This window comes from Meriones unguiculatus, chromosome 7 (genome assembly GCF_030254825.1).
Source record: "Meriones unguiculatus strain TT.TT164.6M chromosome 7, Bangor_MerUng_6.1, whole genome shotgun sequence".
Lineage (NCBI taxonomy): Eukaryota > Metazoa > Chordata > Mammalia > Rodentia > Muridae > Meriones > Meriones unguiculatus.
This window is the reverse complement of record NC_083355.1, coordinates 7256637-7263691: the sequence shown is the minus strand read 5'-3', so window position 1 is coordinate 7263691 and position 7055 is coordinate 7256637.

Here is a 7055-nt window from a genome sequence, read left to right as displayed (position 1 = left end):
CCATACTCAGGTGCTCGTATGCCCCCAACATGTGCATCTACGTCTTTATGTATGTATGTACCACACCCCATATGAACACACACACACACCCATGCACACACGCACATGTGCACACACACAATTTCTGCTCTCTGGAACCCTTCTTCACCATCACTACAGCATTTACTCAAGGGTATCATCATGAAGTATCTATAATTGTTACTGAGCGGAAAGTACTGATCACAGTCAGAATCTCCTGTGTAGACAGCAGAGACAAGGAAGCTAACGTATAAAGAAGTAAATCAGACATTTGTGTAGAAGAGCTGGTCTTGACAAGAAGGATGGAGCTTCAGAGATTGGGCAAAACAAAGAAGAAAAATGGCAGAAAGATACTTGTTTTGCCTCTTCTTCCCCTTCCTCCTCCTCTTCCTCCTCCTCTTCCTCACCTCCTCTTTGTCATCTTCTTCCTGGTCTTCTTGACATAGGGTCTAGCTACGCATCCTTGGCTGACCTGAACCGCGCTGTGAAACCCGTCTGCTCTCAAACATGGAGAGACCTTCCTGCCTTTCCCTCTCAAGTTCAGGATCACCGCGCTAGGCATTTTTGCATCCTTCAAATTTAAGAATGAGGGTGTTAACCTGGACAGCACACCTGGAAGGAATTAGAAGGTGAAGAACGAGGCTATGAAGGTCAAGACCAGGCTAGTCATGCAGAACGACCTTGAGCTGCCGCTGCTGCTCGGTTTGGAATATGAAGAGGCATGAAGCCAAGCATGCAAGCTGTCCCATCTCCTTGCTTATACTACTGCTGCCTGGAAGGAGACACCGAAAATCAGGATCTGGAACTGGTGAAGCAGGTGTTTATCCTGATGCCCTGGGAAGGGGATCTGAAGGAATCTGGTTGCTTGATGCAGCTGTTCCCCAGTTCCCAGAGTAAGCAGTAGAACTAAACGGGAGGCAGAGCGCGTCCACTAACCAGGGATTCTCCTAAAATCAGAGCTCACGTTTTGTGTGTTCTTGGTGCCTTGTTCTTGATAGCTATAGTGAATGAGACTGCATTTGATAGCATGCTGACTTATTTGCGCGTCCAGCAAAAGTCTGGTGAGGTCCATACTCTGTAAAGTCAGAGCTCCAGGCTTCTGCTGTCTTCCTGTTCTACGAACTCTCAAGAGTTGACTTCATCTACACATGTAAGATGGTCATTACTGCAGGGTCAGGGGGAGGTGGAATGTTGGGCAAGAGTATTCCCCAGGGGTGGGTCTGATTCACACTCACCCACACTTGTCTGGCCACAGAAACAAACAGAGCCACAGGATATAGTTGCTATGGGGAAAAGAGGAAACTGAGAAGATAATGGATGAGTTTTTCTCATTCCGCTTGCCAAGTATCTACCCTGGAGTGAGAAGCATGAAATCTGAAAAAAGGAACCTTCAGATACTAGAAGAGGAAGTCTGTAGACACATCAAGTGCTGATCACTGCAACTCCCAGCTACTAACACACTCTGAAAGCGCCTAGTAGGGCATCTCTGGACCTGTGGCACCTCCTTGGGTCTCTTCAGCGTCATCTGGTGTGGCCAGGGCCTCTCCAAGGAACAGGATGGAGGTAGGCCCCTCTTAGGGAGTGAAGGCAGGTGTCAGGAGCAAAGGCCCACTCTGGGCTGGGTGACAGACTGAACAAATAGAGGAAAGACAGGATACAATACTTGGGGATACACTGTGACCATCCAGCCACCTCACAGCCCACCCTGTGTGATGTCAGCCTGTAAGACCTGGAGTCTCACAGCTCAGGATCGCGCCCTTCCCAGGAACTCTCACAGACCACAGCTCGATGCAAAAGCAAGAGGTTTTATTGCTATCGCAAAAGGGTCGCCCCTCCAAAGACAGGAGACGACCCCGAACATGCAAAGCACAGGGTTTTTATACCTGAAAATCAGATCCCTTTTGCTCTATAGTTTACAGCTGGTTGTAGATGGTTTACAGCTGGTTGTTTCTCAGAACAGTTCACCCCGCCCTTCAAGAGCTCTCTGCACCTGGCTTCAATTCAAAGAATCACAGTTTTTTTTTTCTTATTCCCAGGTGGTCCCTCAAGCCCTGGGCAGGTGCTCCTGGGTTGTATAAGAAAGCAGGCTAAGCAAGCCAGGGAGGGCAAGTCAGTGAACAGCATTCCCCCATGGCCTCTGCTTCAGTTCCTGCCTCCAGGTTCCTGCTGAGTTCCTTCAAAATAGACCATGACATAAAAGCCAAATAAAACTTTCACTTCCAGCAAGCTGGTTTCAGGAAGTGTTTCATCATATCAACCCAAAACAGATGAGGACAGATGGATGGATGGATGGATGGATAGATAGGACAGACAGACAGACAAGCGTATCTCGTCCTTTGACCAAAAGGGTAGAAATTTCCTATTTGTGAATGACCCATAGTCTTTACCTTATGAACCAGCTTCAGCCTGTATCTTGGTCCCCTTCCCCATCATCCTCTCTATTGCTCACTATCTTTAGCCTCAAGAATATAAGCACCAGCTTCTCATTACACACTCTTTATTTTATTTTATCTTATCTTATCTCATCTTATCTTATCTTATTTTTAGTTCCTTACTACAAGGGTCTCACTATGAAGTTCTGGCTGTCCTGAAACTTGCTCTGTAAACCAGGCTAACCTTGAGCTCATAGAAATCCACCTGCCTCTGCCTCCTGAGTGCTGGGATTAAAGGTTGTGCCTCTACCTCCCTGCTTATTTCATGTTTTTTAAAGAAGATTATTCTGCTGCCATTCTACAGCATTTTTTGTAGGTCCCAAGTGAAAAGCCATATCCCCAGAGAGAACTCCATGATTACCCTTCATCACTATTCCCCTGTTTTGGGTCCTCCATTGAGCTTATCGCTAGTTTTTTATGTCCTTGTGACAGGATGTAAGCTCCACCAGGGCAGCCATTCTACCCTTTTGTTTATACCAGGGCAGGGCATTTAGTAGGTTCTTAATAAAAATATTTGTTGAATAGTAAATTGTGTCAAGTTTAACGACTTGACAGAATTCTGAGGGGGGCTTGGAGACAATTGCTAATCTGTTCACCATGCCCCTTTCATTACTAACTGGTGTGGCCAATGGGATAAAGGATGGAGAGTATGTGTCTCCATCAAAAGCCATTCCATGGGCTGGAGTGATGGCTTAGCGGTTAAGTGGCTGTTCTTCCAGAGGGTTTAATTCCCAGCACCCACACAGAGGCACACAGCTATCTTAGCTCCAGTTTCCAGGGACTCTGACACCTTCCTCTTGCCTCTGTGGGGCACTAGGCATGCACATGGTACACAGACATGCATGCAGACAAAACACAAACACAAAACAAAACAAACCCACACACATAAATTAAATAAATAAAAATAAGAGGAAGAAGAGTGAGTGAGTTCAGGACTTAGCATCCCCCACCAGGTGGCTCACAACCACCTGACCTGCACCCTTTGCTGGATTCCATGGACACCTGCGCTCACATGTACAGATGCAGATACCCACGATTTAACATGATAATAATAATAATAACACATGCCAGGAACTGGAGAGATGGCTTAGCAGTTCAGGGCACCTGCTGCTCTTCCCCAGGACCAGGGCTGACTCCCAGCATTTCGATAGCAGCTTACAGCTATCTGTGACTGCAGTTCCGGAACATCCTATGGCTTCTCCTGACCTCTGTGAGCAGCAGGCTAACATGCAGGGCACAGACAAATGGGCAGGCAAAACACCCATATACATAAATAACAAAATATTTAATTACAAAAATAAACTCTTCCCAGGGTCACCTGGTGGTCTCATAGCTGCAGTCTCAGCCCAGTGACTCGCTGGCCTGAGCCAGCTCCAGAATCTCAGCTTCCTTCCCTTCCCCCTACACTTGGCACCAACTATTTATTCAGCATCTTTCTGAGCCCTGACCCACTTCATCTTAAGGCTTGAAATTGGGAAGAAGTTAAATTTAACAAAAGGTAGAGGGAGGCTCTAAAAAGAAAGGGCAAGTCAGTGGGATGACTCCCTGAGTAAACAAAATCCTGGCACCCTTACTTCTCTGCCTGGAACCCAAGCAATGGTTGAAGGCCAGGACCAATTTTATAAAATTGTTCTCTGACTCCTCCACACTTGTGCCATGGCATATGCACACATACATATGTAAGTGTTCATGCACATGGTTACACACACACACACACACACACACACACATAAGCAGGACATGGACTCTCTTTGCTAAGTCTGGGATACTGCTGTTTGTAGATGAAGGAGATCATGAGATGGAATCCTGTGGCTGCAACCAATTTTTATGCTTTTCAGCCTCCCAAGTTAGTGAGACTGTGGCTCTAAAGACCTGGAAGAAGAGGTGCTCAGGTAGGGTCATAGAAAGTCTATTCTAGATTCCAGAAAGAAGATAGTTGCCAGGGGAAATGACCAGTGCCTGTCTCATGGGAAATCTCCCCAAGTGTCCAGAATGATGGAGGGGCTGACTTTGGGGAGGGGGGGCCTTACAAAGATTTTATGAGTGCAGACAGGGCTAAGGGGATTTTTGCATGGTATGCTGTCTGTGCTAAATTTGTAATGTTGGAGCTTTGTATGATGTCCTCAAAGAATGGGCAATGACATAAAGCAGACCGATGAAAATGCAAATGTTTAGTGCACAGAATCAAGCTTGTACAAAGGCTGTGGGGCAGGAGAGGCAATGATAGACTCGGGCTCACAGACTCCAGCTACCATTCTCCATAAAGCATGGGGCAAGTTGTTTCTAGTTGCCCCTGATGTTGGGGGCCAAAGAGATGGATTAGTGAATTGTTTTGTTTCTTCATGATCTGTTTGGTGTAAGACCAGGGGTGTCTGAGGGAGACGAGACTGTGCCCATCTCACATTTCTGGTTAGGGATATTCATTCCCCAGAAGATGTGAAAAAAAAAATCTATCTATCACAAGCAAACGACAGAGATTCTGGGAATCTCCACTGCAATGGATCTTCAAGGGCTCCAGCCTACAGATAACGACAGCACAGGAGGAGGAAGAAATGCAGTGCTCATGGGCCCTCAAAGAACAGCGAAGCTCTATCATGGTGAAAGTCTGCCAACAAGGCAATAGGTTGAGTGATAAGGAAAAGAGAAGCCATGCAGGCAAGGGCAGGAGACTAACCCATGTGGACTGCCTGCAGAAGAGAATTAAGGATCATACATATAAAGCATGCTGTGCTGACGAAACTTGTCCCAGAAATAAGAAGGTGGGGATGCTCAAATAGGAAACTCCTCCCTCTTTAAATTTTTATATTATTCTTTTAAAATTATTTTACTGCTTCACAGATGTATATAATGAATTTCAGTCATTTCCCCTGCTATTACTCCCCCCATTTCCCTTCCTAACTCCACTTCTCTTTTTTTTCTTCCTTCCTTCTTTTATTTTTCTTTTTTTCTGAGACAGGGTTTCTCTGTGTAGCCCTGGTTGTCCTGGAACTCCTGAGTTTCCCTGTGTAGTCATGGAACCCACTCTGTAGGCCAGGTGTTCCTCAAACTCAGAGATCCACCTGCCTCTGCCTCCTGAGTGCCGGCATCTCAACCACCTGGCCCAGTTCTCTTTGTAATGAGCCCCTTGTTGGGAGCCGCTGTTCTAGCAGCTGCTTTGATATTTCAATCTCAGCAGAAAGACTGCTTTTGCCAGGCCTTCACTGGAGTCAGAGAAGAATTTCCAAATCTATATCCTTTTGTTTGAGACAGCAGGTAGGATACCTTGTCAAAATCACACCTCTTGTTTCACCTCCTTGTGAGTTTAACTCATTGTGCTGAGCTGCTTTTACTCTGACCTAAAAGGAGTCTGAAATAAAGCCAGGCATCTAGTCTCTACTAGAGCCTCTCGGAAAGGTCCCATGTGTTGTGTGTTAGTTTATTAATTTTAATCCTCACTCCCGACTCAAGAACCATTCATCTCTGCTGGTGGGCTCCGGCAGGGAATCCAACGTGGGGCTTGAGATGCAGGGAATCAGTGAAGGACACCATGGGTGCTGGCAAGCTCCAATCATTAAGTAAAAAGGGTGCAGTGAGTAAATCTGAGAATAAAAATGGGACAAGGCAGTAGCCTAGTGTTTTTTGTATGGAACTTAATTAAAGATAGTCTGTATATGTGGCAGGAAACTGAGAAAGTTAAACTTTCAGGCTTAGAGAGAAAGGGTTTAGAAAGATGGAAGGCTTCAAGGCAAAATCATATTAGATCATCAGCTCCTCCTGATGACAGTAATTTCTTGTCAGAAGAGGACTTTGAGGATGACTTAGATCCTGATGAGGTTGCAGAGTTGGAGGAAGAACCAGATCAGTATTATTCTGAGAGATACCCTCTGATTCAGGCTATGCATGTTAAAAAGCGTAAGCCTTGGCAAAAAGAAATTAAAAGATTAGAATGTGGCTTGGAGGAAATAAACAGAATAATTGGAGAATTAACTACTAGGGAAAATGAGGCTCAATCCCACACTCCAACTCCATCATTGCCTGCAGGCTTGAGCCCTCCTCCTGGGACTGCTACAGTAGCAGTGGCCCAAAAGACAAATGGACATTTTCCTTTGTCCACTGTATGAGCAACTGTATTTCCCTTATAAGCTTCTTTATAAGAAGCTGGGCAGAATGGAGAAGATATAACTGAGTTTTATGGTTTTCCAGTTCTAGAGTAACCTGATGGACAGGGTAATATGGCTAGAGTCCATGCTTCTATACCTTTTAAAAAATTAAAAGAATTAAAAGCTGCATGCTCTCAATATGGTCCTACAGAGCCTTTTACTCAAGCTCTGTTGGAGTCCTTGTCTACTGAGGCCCTCTGCCCAGGCGACTGGAAGCAATTTGCAAAACAAAAAAAAAAATGTTTAGCAAAAAAAGATAATTTGTTATGGAAGTTAAAATTTACTGAGCAGTGTCAAGCTAAGGCTAAAATCACTTGAGCTAAAAAAAAAAAAAAAAAGACAGCTTCTCAGTTTTTCCAGTAAAAAACAAACAAAGAAACTTGCCAGAGCTAGCCAGCAGAGTCGAACAGTTCTTGAGTCGGGAGTGAGGATTAATATTAATAAAATAAACACACAACACACAGGA